Raw genomic sequence first — 18,204 nt, forward strand, 5'->3', positions numbered from 1 at the left:
TATGGTCAAGATGATCTCAAAATCTCGACTTTTTAGCGGGGGGGGCGGGCCGGGCGAGGAGAGGAGCGGGATTGGCGGAGCTCCGCAGGACCGCGGCCAGTGGGGACCGCGGAGATGTGGCGTGGGACCAGCCTCGAGAAGGAGCTCAGCCGGGCCACGTCCGGCCCCCTTCCAGCCCCACCTGACCGCCGCCGCCGCCGCCGCCGCCGCCGCCTCGAGAGCGCTCGCCTGTCCGCCCCGCCGCCGCGGCCGAGCCCGGGAGTCGAGTGGGAGTCGGCCGGCCGCCGCGGGCAGCGCCAGGACCCCGCGGGGGACACCGCAGCCGGACGGAGCCCGGGAGGGGCCGCGCCGCCACTGTCTGAACTAGGATGTCCCGACATGAAGGGACATTAATTTCCTTAAAAGAAAATTTCGAGGTCGCGGATATAAGTGTTTAATTTGCTACGATTACGATCTCGGTGCCTCTTGTTACGAAAGTGGTGCAACAACAACGAGGCGGGCACTGACCACCCGACGCCGCGCGCATTAACAGGGGTAGATTTTGATTTGTGCTGTGCTGGGGAAGCTTTCTCTGTAGTTGACTCGTCCCTATTGCGGAAAACTGGGCTGTACGGAGACATCTCTTCAAGAACGTGTTCCTTCCCGACAAGCAGAAACCTCAGCACAAGTGATTTGGCCACTATGGGCAGCATTACCTGGAGGCGACCCTAATCATGTCACCGATGACTTAGCAGCTCATCTTACACTTGAACACAGAGCCCCCAGGGATTTAGATGAACCGAATGGTGTTCCACATGTACTAGAATGTTCCACGCTGGCCGGGGATTAGGAGGTCCTCATGCTCGGAGATCAAACATGCGGTTTACTAGCAGTTCTACTGGTGGACTTTCTTCTTCAGAGTCCATATTCTCCAAGCAATAAGGAAGCCATGGGTCCTATAGCTGAGCTTTTATCTCAGTGATCGGGAGTGAGGCGATCTGCAGGAGGACAGCTTAATTCTTCTGGCTCTTCTGCTTCTCAGTTACAACTGCAGATGCAGCTGCAGCTGGAAGGGCAGCTCGCCCAGGCGGCACAGCAGCAGCTGGAGACCGCACACACCACCACCCAGCGTACTAACACAAGCAGTGTCACCACCACAATCACACAGTCCGCAGCAACAACCAACACAGCTAACACGAAAAGCAGTCAGCAATCTATCCAGAATTCCCAATCTCTTTTAACAAGGTTGAATGATCCTAAAATGTCTGAAACAGAGCGCCAGTCCATGGAAAGGGAGCGCAGACCGCAGCCTGTTTGTCCAAGAGCTCCTTCTGTCCACCCCAGTGTGCAAACAGAGCTCATCCTCAGATGAGGATGAACGGGGTGGGGGGGGGCGGAGATGGCAGATTTTGGTGCTATTGGCTGTGTAGATATGATGCCTTTAGATGTTGCTTTAGAAAACCTAAATTTAAAAGAGAGTAATAAAGGAAACGAGCCTCCACCGCCTCCTCTTTGATGACATCCCACTTAGCAGACAATGTCCTCTGTGCTGTTTTTGCCAATGAAAGTGGACGACAACTGTCTTGGGTTTGGTTGGTGATTGTAATTTCAGGTCTGTCACTCTTGTTACGTTGTGTGCATTCAAAAGGAAGACAGAAAATATACATGATAATCATTTCCACAACTAATTTTTACTTCTGGCAGGTAAAGGTAGGGAGCAGTGCAGGGGCGATCTCTGCTTCCTGTACCTTGACACCCAAAAGGCTCTCCTAATACTCCACATTCAAACTGCAGAGGAAAATTGAAATCTCTAATGAAGCTGCTGTGTATATTTATGAACATTAATGAATAAAAACTGCTTGGATGATTTAAAAAGAAAATCTCGAGGTTTTATGCGTCCAGCGGGAGGTGCTCCCCTTCCACTCTTCCTACCCACCCCCTGGCCAGCTCTCAAACAAAGAGCCTGGACGGGCCGGGGGTCCCGGACTAGATCTCTGAACCATAGTCAAAAAACGTACATGGGGGCGGATGAGATTCGACGTGACGAACGGGGAAGCGGGACCTTGGGGTTGGAGTCCAAGAGGACGGGAAGAGAAGCCTCCCTCGACTGTCTGTCGGAGGGTCGGCAGCTCTGCCCTCGATGAGCTCCGGCCGCTCCGGAAGAGAGCTCAGCCCAAGATGCTTTTCTCTTTACCAATTCGAACAACGCGCGGGGCAGACCGCCTCTGTGCCCAGGCATGGAAGCCGGGGAGCGAGGGTGTCTTTGAAAAGAGTTATACAAAGAAAAAGTCACATTCATTTCTGCTTTCCCCTGCTGAGTACAGCTCATCAATCAACTGGTCCCAAGGGAGACGGTGCCCGGACCAAAACCGGTCCCCTGGGTTCCCGCCCAGTGCCTCCCCATAAAGCCGGCTCTCCCAAGCTCTTAGAAAAAGCAAACCCCCAGCGGAGGATCCCAGCACCCAGGCCTCCAATTCCGCCTGGGCGCGTCCTGCACCCACCTCCCCGCCTCGAGAGCTGAATCACTCCGGAAGGGCACTGCAGCTCAAAATCCCATAACGGCCGCTGCGGTCGGCGCGGGGCAGAGTGGATATCCTGCAGCTCCTCAGTGAACCTGTTCCCGAGCAGAAAGGGCGCCCCAGGGAGGACAGGAGGAGGCAGAGGCGAGTGTGAGGCCGCCTGGACTGTGCTGCGGAACAGGGGAGGGAGGTGAGAGGCGAGGAAGAGTGACTCCAGGGAAACCCACACCGCGGTGGGACGGGGGCGGGGGGGGGGGGTGCGTTTGCGACTCAAGACTTTGGCAGTTTACACTGAAGCAAAAGAAGCAGCTGCCAAAATTAATTGGGGGGGAGACAGGTGGCGTCCCAGGCCCGGATGCCTTCGCAGCCTGTGGCTCAGGCTCCTCTCGGCATTGCGCTCCTTGTCGAGGCGAACCTTTACCTTTCCATCCGGGCGCTCTGGAGACTCTGACCTGTACCTTCTGCAGAGGGCGGATCGCGCCTGCTGCTGCTGGGTGCAGACTCCAGACCCTGCTTGCCTCTCCGAGTCCAGGCTTGGGACAGTCGTCCCTGAGAAAAACCCTGAACGTTCGTACTTCCAGTTTTTCCCACGGACTAAACGGGTATTCTGAACACCCAGAAATACTCTCTCCTAATAATCAATTTTGAGGCTGGAGGGAATGACATGGGGGAGGGGGCGATTTTACACAGTATTTTTTTTTTTGAGGTTGTACTATTTTTATTTTGTTGCTGATTTTTATTTCTGTTCGTTTGCAGAGCTGTGGCAAAAACTAATTGTCTTTCTGTCTTAAAGTGTTGCCGCTGGCGCCACACTGTGCCTCAGTGATCATTAAGTGAGGACTACAGGAGTGGTACCTACCACAGAGGGTGCTGATGAGGAGAAAATGAGCTCATATTTATTTGGCTCTTTACTGTTAGCCTTACAAATGATTTTCAATACCATGAAACATAGTTGATTCTAAGTGTTCACGTGCTTGTTGATTGATTCTGTTGGTGGGGGAGGATTGAATAGAGGGGAAACTCAGTTGTGCAAACTTGGTTAGGTTCCGTTTTGGTGAATCAAATAAAAGACTGCAAAGTACATTTCCACCTGATGTGACCCGAGACGCCGGTCGCAGTTCACACTGAACACTTTAGAGCCAATACTTGGCACTCTAAAAAAGGAAACTTTTTTTTTTTTTTTTTTGCTGAGGAAGATTGCCCTGAGCTAAGATCTGTCACCAATCTTCTTTTTGTTTGAGGAAGATTCGCCTGGAGCTAACATGTGCTGCAAATCTTCCTCTATTCTGCGTGTGGGCCACCACCACAGCATGGCCACCGACCAGCGGTGTAGGTCTGTGCTTGGAGCCAAACCCGGACCAGCAAAGCGGAGTGTGCCGAACTTAACCACTAGGCCACTGGAACCAGCCCAGAAATCTTTTCTTTTTTAGTTGAGGCAATAATAGTTTATAATATTGTGAAATGTCAGTTGTACATTATTATTTGTCAGTCACCATATCTATGTGTCCCTTTACCTCTTTTATGACCAACCCTCAACCCCCCGTCCCCTCTGGTAACCACTAATCTGTTCTCTTTGTCCATGTGTTTATCTTCCACATATGAGTGAAATCATACAGTGTTTGTCCTTCTCTGTCTGGCTTATCTCGCTTAACATAATACACTCAAAATCCATCTACATTGTTACAAATGGGATGATTTTGTCTTTTTTATGGCTGAGTAGTATTCTGCTGTATATCTATACCACGTCTTCTTTATCCATTCGTCAGTTGTTGGGCACTTGAGTTGCTTCCACATCTTGGCTATTGTGAACAATGTTGCAATGAACACAGGGGTGCAGAAGTCTCTTTGAATTGTTGATTTCAAGTGCTTTGGATAAATACCACTAGTGGGACAGCCGGGTTGTATGGTATTTCTATTTTTAATTTTTTGAGAGATCTCCATACTGTTTTCCATAGTGGCTGCACCAGTTTGCATTCTCACCAGCAGTGTATGGGGGTTCCATTTTCTCCACATCCTCTCCAACATTTGTTGTTTTTTGTCTTTGTAATTATAGCCACCAGAAACCATTTTTTAAGAAACTATGCTTTTGTTCTCTTCACATTATGCCACGCATGTCCAAAGAAACTTGATGAACTATACATATGTAATGTAAAGGATGATTTAATTATCTTCTTTTTCACATTTTAATAGAGAATGGAACGATGCTGTGTTACTCCAAAGAGGGCCTGGAAAATATTTTAGAAATAGAACTTCCAATGGGTGAAGAGGGCCAAAAGGTACAAACTTCCAGTTATAAAATAAATGTCATGAGGCTGTAATGTATAGCATGGTGACTGTAGGTTATTGCCTACAGCATTATTATACTGTATTGCATATTTGAAAGTCGCTAAGAGAGTAGATCTTAAAAGTTCTCATCATAGGAAAAAAATTCTGTAATATTTATGGTGACGGACTTCAACTAGACTTATTGTGGTGATCATTTCACTATGTATACAAATAGCAAATCATTATGTTGTACACCTAAAACTAGTATATTGTTATATGTTAATTATATATCAAATTAAAAAAAGAAAAAAAAGTATGTATATTCTCTTCTGTTTCTCTGGAGAACAATGACTAATACAAATTATGGCACCAGGAGTGGTTCTAGAGGAACAGGTTCTTTTTTTTTTTTTTAAAGATTTTATTTATTTATTTATTTATTTTCCCCTCAAAGCCCCAGTAGATTGTTGTATGTCATAGCTGCACATCCTTCTAGTTGCTGTATGTGGGACGCGGCCTCAGCATGGCCGGAGAAGCAGTGCGTCGGTGCGCGCCCGGGATCCAAACCCGGGCAGCCAGCAGCGGAGCGCCTGCACTTAACCGCTAAGCCACGGGGCCGGCCCAAGAGGAACAGATTCTTAAGGATGAATTTTATGAATTGGTTCTGTGGTTTCTAGAATTGTCTGTCCAATCTGAGTAGATTTAAAGATGCTAATGACTCTATTTCTAGTAGTAAAGAGGGCAGTGATAGTCTAGGGGATGATGTGGCTACAGAGATACTCAGAATGTCATTATTGGACACTCTTAATGAAACACCTGTAAGAGGCAAGGATCTGGGTGACTCTGTATGTGATACCTCTGAAAACTTTTGTCAAACTAACGAGTATAATGAGATTGACATGTTGCTCCTAATGTTGCTGGACAATGTGGGGAAAGAAAAGGATGAGCTCAGGGATTAGAATTCACAGCTCAATTGCTGCATAAGTGATCTGAACATTTCTATGTCTGTCCTGAAAGAGACTGTAATATCCCATAGTCTCGATGATGAGATTGCTGAAAATCAAAGCTAGAATCTCAGGCTGTGAGTGGCTGAATTACAATACAAATTGAATTCCCAGCCTCACAGGTGTTAAAGTGAGGGCATTAAGGGGGAAGATATGGAATCATGGATGTTGGCCTGGGGATCTGTGGGAAAACCTTGATGAAGCTGGGTATGCTGAGTCCCTAAATTCTGGTGAATCTTCTTTTCCAGCAGAAGCTGCCTCCCCACCGCCGGTAGAAGCAGACTCTCCATGTCCATTTGAGAAGATTAACCCTGCATTGCCTGAGGAAACTTTAATGGCCCCCCTGAGGCAGTTGCCTTGCAAGACACTGCTGATTCTCCTCAGGACCCACCCCCACAACCCACTGCTCGTAGACCTATAACTAGACTCAAGTCCTATCAGGCCCCTAAAGGTGAGGTACAAAGTGTGACCCATGATGAGGTACACTACACTGCAAAAAGACTACTTGAGTTTTCCAATTTATACACACTGAAATGAGGGATTACATGGAGGAATGGATAATAAGGGTTTGGGATAATGGTGGAAGGAACATAAGGTTGGATCAAGCCAAATTTATTGATATGAGCCCACTAAGCAGAGATTTTGCATTTAATGTTGCAGCTCAGGGAGTTAGAAAGGGCTCTATCACAGTTTGGATAAAAAGGACATTTCACCTAGAAGATATACCAATTAAAAATTTATGCACCAAACATCACAGCAACAAAATATATGAGGTGAATTGAAGAGAGAAAATAGACAACTCTGTAATAATAGTTAGAAACTTCAATATTCTGCTTCCAGTAATGAAACTACAAGCAGACAGACATAAAGAAATAGAAGACTTGGGGGCCGGCCCTGTGGCTTAGCAGTTAAGTACGCACGCTCTGCTGCTGGCAGCCGGGGTTCACACTGACACACCGCTTGTCCAGCCATGCTGAGGCGGCGTTCCACATACAGCAACTAGAAGGATGTGCAACTATGACATACAGCTATCTGTTGGGGCTTTGGGGAGAAAAGGGGGAAAAAAGGAGGAGGATTGGCAATAGATGTTAGCTCAGAGCTGGTCTTCCTCAGCAAAAAGAGGAGGATTGGCGTGGATGTTAGCTCAGGGCTGATCTTCCTCACACAAAAAAAAAAAGAGAAAGAAAGAAAGAAATTCAAAAAGCATCAAAAAATAACAGTGGAGGAGCCGGCCCGGTGGTGTAGTGGTTATGTTCGCATGCTCCACTTTCCCAGGCCCAGAGTTTGCAGGTTCAGATCCCAGGCTGGACGTACACAGGGCTCATCAAGCCATGCTGCGGAGGCATCCCACATGCAGAATAGAGGAAGATGGGCACAGCTGTTAGCCCAGGGCCAATCTTCCTCAGCAAAAAGAGAAAGATTGGCAACAGCCATTAGCTCAGGGCTAATCTTCCTCACCAAAAATAAATAAATAAATAAATAAATAAATAAACATCAGATAGTTGAGGAAGTTGACCAAACCACCATTAAAAATCAGAAAGATGACCTCAAAAATAATAATGGACTATTTAATGACATGGAAAATGGTGCTCATTCTTAAATAGCATCTTAAGGAATTATTACAGATGAGAAAACTGATGTGGGACATCATTTAAGAAGTTAAATTATATTGAAGATATTTTTTCCTTTTTTATCTTCTTTTCTTTTTATCATTTTTTTATTGAGGTATAATTGACATACAACATTATATTAGTTTCAGGTGTATAATGTAATGATTCAGTACTTGCATATATTGCAAAATGATCACCACAATAAATCTAGTTGACATCCATCCCCATACATAGTTACAAAATTTTTTCTTTTTTTTTTTTTTTGTGAGGAGGACCAGCCCTGAGCTAACATCCAATGCCAATCCTCCTCTTTTTGCTGAGGAAGACTGGCCATGGGCTAACATCCGTGCCCATCTTCCTCCACTTTATATGGGACGCCACCACAGCACGGCTTAACAAGCAGTGCATCGGTGCGCACCCGGGATGTGAACCGGCGAACCCTGGGCCGCCGCAGCGGAGGGTTCACACTCAACCGCTTGCGCCCAGGCTGGCCCCCCAAGTTTTTTTTCTTGTGATGAGAACTTTTAGGATCTAATCTCTTAGCAACTTTCAAATATGCAATGCAGTATTATTAACTATAGCTGCCATGCTATACATTACATCCCCAGGACTTATTTATTTTATAACTGGAAGTTTGTACCTTTTGATTTCTTTATCCATTTTGCGCACACCCACCGTCCACCTCTGGCAGCCACGAGTCTCTTCTCTGTATCTATGAGCTTGGTTTTCGTCTTGTGTTTTAGATTCCATGTATAAGTGAGATCATATGGTATTTGTCTTTCTCTGTCTAACTTATTTCACTTAGCATAGTGCCTCAAGGTCCATCCATGTTGTTGCAAATGGCAAGATTTCATTCTTTTTTGTGGCTGGATAATATTCCATTGTATATACCACATTTTCTTTATCCATTCATCAGTCAATGGACACTTAGGTTGTTTCCCTATCTTGGCTATTGTAAATAATGCTGTAACGAACATGGCGTGCATATATCTTTTTGAGTTAGTGTTTTGTTTTCTTTAGACAAATACGCAGAAGTAGAATTGCTGGATCATATGGTAGTTCTATTTTAACTTTTTGAGAAACCTCCATACTGTCTTCCATAGTGGCTTCACCAATTTACCTTCCCACCAACAATGCACAAGGGTTCCCTTTTCTCCACATCCTTGTCAGCACTTGCTATTCCTTGTCTTTCTTTTTTTTTTTTTTTAAAGATTTTATTTATTCAGTTTTTTCCCCCCCAAAGCCCCAGTAGATAGTTGTATGTCATAGGTTCACATCCTTCTAGTTGCTGTACGTGGGACTCGGCCTCACGTTGGACGGAGAAGTGGTGCCTCGGGGCGCTCCCGGGATCCGAACCCGGGTCGCCAGCATCAGAGCGCGCGCACTTAACCGCTAAGCCACGGAGCCGGCCCTTCCTTGTCTTTCTGATAACAGCCATTCTAACAGGTGTGAGGTGCTATCTCACTGAGGTTTTGATTTGCATTTCCCTGATGATTATCGATACTGAGCATCTTTTCATGTGCCTGTTGGCCATCTGTATGTCTTCTTTGGAAAAATGTCTATTCAGATCCTCTGGCCATTTTTTAATTGCATTGTTTGGGGGGTTTTTTGCTATTGAGTTGTACGAGTTCTTTATATATTTTGGATATTAACTCCGTATCAGATGTATGATTTGCAAATATTTTCTCCCGTTCAGGAAGTTGCCTTTTCATTTTGTTGATGCTTTCCTTTGCTGTGCAGAAGCTTTTTAGTTTGATGTAGTCCCACTTATTTATTTTTGCTTTTGTTACCTTTACTTTTGGTGTCATATCCAAAAAATCATCACCAACACCAATGTCAAGGAGATTATTGCCTCTGTTTTCTTCTAGGAGATTTATGGTTTCACATCTTACATTCAAGTCTTTAATCCATTTTGAACTAATTTTTGTGTATGGTGTAAGATTGTGGTCCAGTTGCATTCTTTTGCATGTGGCTGTCCAGTTTTCCCAACACCATTTATTGAAGAGACTGTCCTTTCTCCATTGTATAATCTTGGCTCCTTTGTCGTAAGTTAATCATATATGTGTGGGTTTACTTCTAGGCTCTCTATTCTGTTCCTTTGTTCTATGTGTCTGTTTTTATGCCAATACTGTACTGTTTTGATTACTATAGCTTTGTGATATAGTTTGAAATCAGGGAGTATGATGCCTCCAGCTTAGTTCTTCTTTCTCAAGATTGCTTTGCTTTTTCGGGGTCTTTTGTGGTTCCATACAAACTTTAGGACTGTTTGTTCTATTGCTGTGAAAAATGCCATCGGAATTTTGATAGAGATTGCATTGAATCTGTAGGTTGCTTTAGGTAGTATGGACATTTTAACAATATTAATTCTTCCAGTCCATGAGCATGGAATATCTTTCCACTTATTTGTGTCTTCTTCAATTTCTCTCATCAATGTCTTATAGTTTTCAGTGTACAGGTCTTTCACTTCCTCGGTCAAATTGATTCCTACGTATTTTATTCTTTTTCATGCAAATGTAAATGGGGTTGTTTTCTTAATTTCTCTTTCAGATAACTTGCTGTAAATTTTGTTATGCATATTTTACACAATTTAAAATTAATTAACATTAATTTTTAAGTGCTAAAAAATTTTAAGGTGAATTTAACAAATATCTACTGAATTCCCACCAAGTATCATTATCCCACCAAGCAATTTATTATATTCTAACCATTTTTCCTTTAAAATTGGTACTTGTGGGCCGGCCCCATGGCTTGGTGGTTAAGTGAGCGCGCTCCACTGCTGGCGACCCGGGTTCGGATCCCGGGCTCGCACCGACGCGCTGCTTCTCTGGCCATGCTGAGGCCGCGTCCCACATACAGCAACTAGAAGGATGTGCAGCTATGACATACAGCTATCTACTGGGGCTTTGGGGGGAAAAAATAAATAAATAAAATCTTTTAAAAATAAAAAAATAAAAAAAAATAAAATTGGTACTTGTGTTTTCTTGCCAGTGGTTTATCATACGTCTTCATTTCTATAATTTCTTCCACTTCTCACTCATAGTATTCTGTACTTATTTTCATATAGTCAGTAACCCATATAATTCCAATATAAGTTATCTGTCAGCTTTAATAACTGAAACATATATATTATAGCAAAGAAAGTACTAATTTCTTGTTAGAATCTTATTAAATTAAAATCTCTAAGAAGTTTTATTTTCCTAGTATTGAAGTACTCTCTTTTCACAACTTCTACTAAAGTGAATTTAAAAATCATGGTACAGCATGAAATGGATGATACCCTCAAGCAAGATAATTGAGTACAATTTAATGAGGAGATTATTTTAATAGATGTGGGCAACTTTAAGAAAATCTAAAAGGGCATGGTGAAGCATTTTGGGACTAGCAATAGTAGGAATACTAGGCCTGAAGGGGCCTGCAGGAGCAAAGGGAGTGAGCTGTCACTAGTCCTCTGAGAAAGGGCTGTAGCTGTAGGAGAGGGCACCCAACCAGAGCTGGAGCCTTCAGTAGAGGAATGGGCTACTGCCAACGCACAGACGAGCAAGAAGGAATCCTGGGAAATAACTATCCCCGCCTCACTCTTCTCTTGACCCCTAAGCCAACCGATGTTTCCCGTTGGGTGAAAACAACCAGAAGTCAGAGGGCAAGGGAGCCCGTCCATGCTGTCCAAAAGGGGTAGCCTGGCAGGGCACAGAGCTGGGTGGAAAAGCTTGAATAGTCGCAAAAGTAGGATGTCCAGCATAGACTACCCACCATTTTTTTTTTTAATTAATAGACTTTACTCTTTAGAGTCATTTTAGGTTTACAGAAAAATTGAGCTGAAAGTACAGAAAGTTCCCATATACTCCCTCATTACCCCCACTTGTTTCCCCTATTATTAACAGCTTGCATTAGTGTGGTATATTTGTTACCATATTGATACATTATTATTCACTAAAGTCCATAGTTTACATTAGGGTTCACTCTAGGTGTTGTATATTTTACAATTTTGACAAATATATAATGACACATATCCACCTCTCTAATATATATATATATATATGACAAATATATATAGACATAACAAATGTATACACGTATATAACAAATATATTTAAGACATATATCATCCCTCTGTCCCTCCCCCGAAACACTTGACAACCACTGATCTTTTTTACTGTCTCCATAATTTTGCCTTTTCCAGAATGGCATATAGTTGGAATCATACAATAGGTAGCTTTTTCAGATTGGCTTCTTTCACTTAGAAGCATGCATTTAAGTTTCCTCCGTGTTTTTTTCCCCGAAAGCTTCAATGCATGGTTGTGTATCCTAGTTGTTAGTTTTTAGTTCTCTGTGTGAGCCACCGCCACAGTATGACAACTGACAGACGAGTGGTGTGGTTCCACGACCGGGAAATGAACTGGGACCGTGGCAGTGAGAGCACTGAATCTTAACCTCTAGACCACCAGAGCTGGCTCTCCTCCATGTTTCTTTATGGCTCAATAGCCCATTTATGTTTATCACTGAATAATATTCCACTGTCTATATGTACCATAGTTTATTTATCCATTCGCTTACTGAAGGACATATTGGTTGTTACCAAGTTTTGGCAATTATGAATAAACATTCATGTGCAGTATTTTGAGTGGACAGAAATTTCCCACTCACTTGAGTAAGCGCCATGAAGCGTGATTGCTGGATGATATGGCAAGAGTATGTGTGGTTTTATGAGAAATCGTCAAAGTGGCTATACCATTTTGCATTCCCACTTGCAATTAATGATACTTCCTGTTGCTCCACATCCTCACCAGCATTTGCTGGTGTTAGCATTTTGGATTTTAACCATTCTAATAGATGTGTAGGGCTATTCCATTGTTGTTTTAATTTGCAATTACCTAATGACATATGATGTGGAGCATATTTTCAAATGCTTACTTGCCATCCATTTACTTTCTTTAGTGAGGTATCTGTTTAGATTTTTTGCCCTTGTTTTAATTGGGCTGTTTGTTTTCTTATGGTTGAATTTTATGAGTTCTTTGTATATTTTGGGCACCAGTACTTTATCAGATGTGTGTTTTAGAAATATTTTCTCCCAGGCTGTGGCTTGGCTTTTCATTCTCTTAATAGTGTCTTTCACAAAGAGGAGGTTTTTCACAAATTCAAGAGCTTAGCAAACTCTAAGCAGGATAAATATAAAAACAACCACACCTATACCGAGCTCAGTTAAATTGTTGAAAATAAGAGACAAAGAGAAAATCTTAAAAGTAACCAGAGAGCCAGCCCTGACGGCCTAGTGGTTCAAGTTCAGCATGCTCTGCTTCAGCAGCCCAGGTTCAGTTCCTGGGCACAGAACACACCACTCATCTCTCAATAGTCATGTTAGCTCAGGGCAGATTTTTTCCAGCAAAAAAAAAAAAGTAACCAGAGAAGAATGCACACTGCCTTCAAAGAAGCAATAATAAGACTGATGCCTGATTTTTGAACAAAAACTGTGAAAGCCAGATGACAACATAATGACAGCTTTAACATGCTAAAAGATAAAAATCTCCAACTTAGAATTCTATATTTGTTAAAAACAGCCTTCAAAAAATAAAGGTAAAATAAAGATGTGTTTAGACAAACAAAAACTGAGGGAATTCATCAACTTCACACTAGCACTATAAGAAATACTAGAGGAAGTTCTTCAGATTGGAGGAAAATTATCCTACCTAGAAGCACAGAACTACAGGAAGAAATGAAGAGCACTGGGCAGGGTTAATATATACATAAATATAAAATAATAATGCTTGGGTAAAATTTTTAAAGTAATGTTTGTAAAATTTATAACATACGTAGAAGTAAAAATATATGAATATAACGAAATCTAATAGCATTGTCTAAGCCTTTTTCATTTGTTTTATTAAAAAATGTTAATACGAATTTGGGAAGTTTTTATTATTTCGAATAACTGAAAGTATTTAATGATGTTAATTTCATATTTTCTTCATTGTTGCCTACATGTTTTCTATATTTGGAACACTAACCTTAACAGAACACGAATTCCATTCTGTTAACATTGTTTAGCATTTTTAACTTTTATCGAACAGCTTTTGAGTACAATTTGTATCCAACACTTACATCATTAACAATAGTACCAATTATTCTTTTTAGATGCTCTAATTGCTTGTCATTTAAAAACAAAAATTATTTGTCATATTTAGTACTACTTCTTGCATAATATCAAAAGACATTCCATTTGAAGAGAGAGATGCAACATCATAAATATATTAATTTGCCCAAGTTAATTTATAAATTTACTGTGTCCCCATCGCTTTTTCCTGGAATTATTTAGTTTTACTATAAAGCTTATATAGAAAATTAAACAAGCAAGAATGTCTGAAAAGGAACAACATTGAACGTAGAGTAACCTGATCAAATATTTAAATAATATGAATCCTCCATAATTAAGACAGTATGGTATTAGCAAATGAATAGACAAATGGATTGCTGGGGGGAAAATACAATATTAAGAAATAGGATCAAATAAATATGAAAATTTGGTATGTGAAAAAGTGGCATCTCAAATCTCTGGGGGAAAGATAGGCTTTTTAATTAATAGTGTTAGAACAACTGGACAGTCTTCTGGGAACAGACAAAACTAAAGCCATACTTCATACCACACACCAGAATAAACCCAAGACCAGAAATTCAAATACAAATAATGACACCATGCAAGTGCTAAAAGAACCCACTGGTTAATTCCTTTATAACCTGGGGATTGGGAAGGCCTTTCTAATTATGATTCAGAATACAGAAGTAATAAAAGAAAAGATTAACAAATCTGACTATATAAAAATAAAAAATATTTTTGTTATAAAAAACATAAACCAGGGATGGGACCCATGGCCTAATGGTTAAATTCAGCACAATCCACTTCAGCAGCCGTGGTTCAGTTCCCAGGTAGGGACCTACACCACTTGTTTGCGGCCATGCTGTGGCAGTGACCCACATACAAAAATACAGGAAGATGGGAACAGATGTTAACTCAGGGCGAATCTTTCTCAAGCAAAAAGAGGAAGATTGGCAACAGATGTTAGCTCAGTGTGAACCTTCCTCAGGAGAAAAAAAACATAAACCAAATTAAAAGATAAATTACAAATATGTGTAACATATGACAGATAAATAGCTTATCTCTCTACTACAGCTCTTAAAAATCCAGAAGACACACACGCACACCAAAAAAAAGGAAACTGAGCAAAAGAGATCAATGGAGAGTTCACAGAAGAGGAAAGATGAATGGCCTTTATATATATGAAAAGATGCTCAATTGCATTCATAATAAAATAAAATTAAAGCTACACCAGGATACAATTTCTCATCAATCAGATGGAAAAAAGTGCCAACGGTTGTCAAAATAGCCTGTTAGTAAGGCTGTCGAGAAACAGGCTCACTATTACATCGCTGCCAGGAGGACAAATTGTTTACTGAAATCCCTGTGGAGCAGAATCTAGCACCATCTAACAAAATTACCTCTATATTTACCCTTTGACTCAGAAACCCCAGTTCTAATAATCTACTCTCAATATATATTTCCACAAATGTGAAACATACGCATGAGAGTATTCATTTTGACATGATTTGTCATAACAAAACATTGGAAATGACACACTGTCCACCACCAGGAGACTGTTTGAATCAACGATGGTACATCCAGAGAATGGAATGCTACACAGCTGTAAAAAGGAATGAATAAGATCTGTATATGTATACTAATATGGAGTAATCCTCAGCATAGATTGTTAAATGAGAAAAGCTATGTGCAAAGATACGTCTATCTAGTGCTACTCTTTGTATAAGAAAGGGGACTAAGACTATTCATACACGCGTGTTGATTATTGTAAAAAGAAACTCTGGAAGAATAAAACTGAAGCCAACAACAATGGTTACTTACGGGGGAAGGAAGAAATGGATGGAGAGGATAGGATAAAAAACTTGTCTGAGTACATCTTTTTTTAATCTTATTTTTGCCGTTGAACATTATAACTGTTTTACATATTAAAAATGAAATTAATTTATAAAGAAAAAAATTAAAGTCTAAAATTGAAAACTAAAGCAAATGAACCCATTCATTTAGCAAATCTTAAGCTAACCGTTAGAGAAAATAATTATCTCCGGTGACTTGTGAATACAGTACTCTCTGTACATCCTTCATGGTAAATATTCTAAAGACTAAAAGAACAGCAAATAAACATTAAATTTCATTCGTTAATTTTATTGTTAGTAGTAAATATTGCAATTTTGAAACTATTTTATGTATGTTTTAGGATAAAGCAAATAGGTCAATAGGTCCAGGTTATTATGAACCAAGATTTTCAATTACCCTGATAAAAGATACAAAATAAAAAATCAAACAAGTTAAGGGAAAAAATTAGAATGTAAAATTTGAATTGGAAATATCAATATGAATGCACGGTTTTTCTAAACACTGAAAGGCTCTTAAAGCGGTGATACCTCTGCAGCAGTGAGCTCTCCCGGCACCTAAGCAGTGGTTTCCACACCGTTCCTCACAAAGAGAACCAGTGCTCCTTGGAGAAATGGCTGATTCCATGTCCAGAGCTTGGGAAAGTAGAAATTGAGCCTGGGACATCTTGTGCCAAAAGCAAGCAAGTGCTCACAGACGACTTTGGGGCGTGTCAAAAGGACCCTGGAGTCAGCTGAAAAGGGCTCCCAATGGACACATTTGCTGCAGTCTGAGCACAAAAAGGATAATGACTGTAATTGATTGTAAAATACCCAATGGATACCAACCCAGATCTATAGTTCACAAAAAAGAAAAAGACTAATTTTCTACCACTGTAGATTAATATTAAACTACCACTTTACTCTGAAAATTGGTAATTAAGGGGAAATAATTAAGCATTTACCATGCCTTTTTAGAATGAAACCTAGTTTCCCAGTTGATGAGGGAAAGCGCCTCTCCAGGGAACTACCTCCTTATAAATGCAGAAGTGAGAGTAGAAAAGCACCGTTCTGTAACCCCTGAGGAAATAACTCATTCAGGCAAGGATCACTGTGGATGCCAATTATTAGGTGAAAGGTTTTTTCAGAATATTCACACAATGTTAAAGAACCATGCAGATGACTTGCTAATTGAAAAGGGAAAACTGTACCTCTACAGAACAGATCTGGTGGTGTCCACCTTAACCAAGTGAGTACACTTAGCATCACTAGTTGTGGGATGATCTCGTATTATATGCCTCTGATGTGAAGCAATGTGAAGTATACAGCATTTTCGAAGAATTACTCCCAAAATTGGGTAGCCAGAATCTAATTTTTAAAATTGAAAAAAACAAAATACAGGGAGATAGAGGAACAAGTTCAATGACACCACAGAAACAATAAGACAAACTCAGAATGTAGAACATTCTGTATATGTTCTTCAAAGAGTCAATTCTATGCAGAAAAATGACTGGAATGTTCTGGATTAAAAAGAAAAGGGGAGAGAGGAGGTCATAACAACAACAACAACAAAAAAGCAGCATGTGGAACTTGATTGGATCCTGTTGGGTTTTTTAAATGCTATAAAAAACATGTAAATTGGGAAAGTTTGAATATGGACTAATGTTAGATGATATTAGGAATTATTAACTCATTAGATGGAATATTTCTTTTTTTTTTTTTATGAGGAAGATCAGCCCTGAGCTAACATCCATGCTAATCCTCCCGTTTTTGCGAGGAAGACCAGCTCTGAGCTAACATCTATTGCCAATCCTCCTCCTTTTTTTCCCCAAAGCCCCAGTAGATAGTTGTGTGTCATAGCTGCACATCCTTCTAGTTGCTGTATGTGGGACACGGCCTCAGCATGGCTGGAGAAGCGGTGCATCGGTGCGCGCCTGGGATCCGAACCCTGGCCGCCAGTAGTGGAGCGCGCGCACTTAACCGCTAAGCCACGGGGCGGCCCTAGATGGGATATTTCTATTGTGGTTGTGTAGGATATATACTGAAGATTTAGGGATAAATGGTCACAATGTCTGCAACTTGTTTTCAAATGGTTCGGGGAAAAAAGAGAGATAAGTAGACAAACAAATGCGTGGATAGATAAGATAGACACTAGTAAAGCAAATATTTCAAAATGTTAGGATTTGTTGAATCTTTGCATTAAGTGTTTGGGTGTTTATTGTCCTTTTCTCCCCCAGTTTTTCTGTGTTAGACAATTTTCAAAAAAAAGTTGGAAAGAATTTCCATATTATTCTTTTTTTTTTTAATAATTTTTATTTATTTGTTTATTTTCCTCCAAAGCCCCAGTAGATAGTTGTGTGTCATAGCTGCACATCTTTCTAGTTGCTGTATGTGGGACGTGGCCTCAGCATGGCCGGAGAAGCGGCGCGTCAGTGCGGGCCCGGGATCCGAACCCAGGCCGCCAGCAGCAGAGCGCACGCATTTAACCACTAAGCCACGGGGCCGGCCCATATTATTCTGATTTTACATAGCAACCGAAGACATTTCAGGCTGCAGCTCATTAATATTATTTCTTGTTTGTTTTTTCAGAGAAATCAAAAGATTCTCATATATGATACTTCAAAGGGCACGTTAAGAAACATATCCAAACTTTGCTGTCTCTTTATTCAAGTTTGGCTTTAATATTTTATTAAAAATCCTTGAATTTGCAAATATTAAAACACTGCAACTTACTACTGACACGAGAATGACAGCGTACTAGCAATAAAATCAAAGTAGAAGCTAAACTACTTAGAAGCAGTAGCAACTCCCGCAATTCGAAGATCATTGAAACAGGCAATTTGAAAGAGTGTTTCATAAAGGCGCAAAGCAGCCTCTCAGCCTGCAGTGATGCTGCCTCACCAACAGACGGCGCTG

At 41.2% G+C, this 18,204-nt stretch overlaps 1 pseudogene; it reads left to right on the forward strand.

The window, feature by feature from the left end:
• Positions 1-114: 114 nt before the first annotated feature.
• Positions 115-1,515, forward strand: LOC101388920 (E3 ubiquitin-protein ligase KCMF1 pseudogene; annotated as a pseudogene).
• Positions 1,516-18,204: the final 16,689 nt, after the last annotated feature.

The sequence above is a fragment of the Ceratotherium simum genome, chromosome 13 (genome assembly GCF_057802395.1).
Source record: "Ceratotherium simum simum isolate JZ-2026a chromosome 13, ASM5780239v1, whole genome shotgun sequence".
In the NCBI taxonomy this organism is placed as follows: domain Eukaryota; kingdom Metazoa; phylum Chordata; class Mammalia; order Perissodactyla; family Rhinocerotidae; genus Ceratotherium; species Ceratotherium simum.